The sequence below is a fragment of the Gossypium hirsutum genome, chromosome A11 (assembly GCF_007990345.1).
Source record: "Gossypium hirsutum isolate 1008001.06 chromosome A11, Gossypium_hirsutum_v2.1, whole genome shotgun sequence".
Classification (NCBI taxonomy): Eukaryota; Viridiplantae; Streptophyta; class Magnoliopsida; order Malvales; family Malvaceae; genus Gossypium; species Gossypium hirsutum.
The window spans coordinates 104,437,868-104,439,139 of record NC_053434.1 but is presented as its reverse complement, the minus strand read 5'-3'; positions in this window follow the sequence as shown (position 1 = coordinate 104,439,139).

Here is a 1,272-nt window from a genome sequence, read left to right as displayed (position 1 = left end):
GTTGTAAAATTAGGGCCCATTAGGGGTTTTGGGCCCAAAAGCCCGAATTTGATAAAGTGGGTTAAAGATCATTGTTTAAACACTCAGAAATATTGATAATTGTAATGAACATGAAAAACCCTGATATTTGGTAAAATTACGAAAATACCCTTATAATGTGAAAAATGATTGTTTTGCCCTTGTGGGCAAGTGACTGACTTGGATGTGTGGTTGACGGATTTGATTGTGAATATATGTTGGTGATATGAATGACCTGACTGTGATTGTTTAATTCAAATATGGGCATGACATTCTGCATATATGACATGTTGCATTAGGTTGGGTTTTTATATGGATGTAGGAAGTGCAAATGGGCTTATGCCCCAGTTTATTGAAAAGGGCTTATGGCCTAGTTTACCGAAAAGGGCTTATGCCCCAGTTTACGGAAAAGGGCTTATGCCCCAGTTTATTGAAAAGGGCTTTGCCCCAGTTTACTGAAAAGGGCTTTGCCCCAGTTATTAAAGAGGCTAGGCCTCCAAATATATGATAAAGTAGCTATGCTACCAGTGGTGTGTTGGTTGGGTGGGTTGAGTTATTCCCCACGTGGTGTGCTTGTTGGTACGGGTGGAGAGTAGCGGATGGTGGGTTGAGTAGTCTCCCCAAATAGGCTTGCATACATTCATTGGTATTTCATTTGATATTGAAATGGGCTTGCATACATCCTTTGACATTACATGTGATATTGAAATGGGCCTAAGGGCCATACCATTTACAGTAAAGGCTTTGCCCCAATGATATGATTTATGAAAAGGCTTCGGCCCAGTGATATGATTTATGAAAAGGTTTCGGCCCAGTGATATGATTTATGAAAAGGCTTCGGCCCAGTAACCGTTAAACGAAAGGCTTCGGCCTAGTATATGTCAAGACTAAATAGGGCTTTGGCCCAGATTGTACTGATACTGTGTTTTCACTGTTTGTTTGTTATTGGGATTACACACTGAGTTTTCGTAAACTCACCCTGTTTCTAACTGTACAGGTAATCCCTAACCTTAGATGGTTTGGAGCTGCGAGGGACTCGGAGATGGCCACACTACTGTTTCTGTTTCTTTTAATTGCAATAAGTAGCCGATTTATTTCTTTATAAGTTTTATCTTATTAATATTATTGTTTGGTTTTGGGTTGTAATAAGGCCATTTTAATTATTTTTCTGGGATTATTTTATTTTTAATAACTTTAATCTGTTTGTTAATAAATGGGCTAGACTTAGGACGTGTTTTCAAAATGATAACTGTT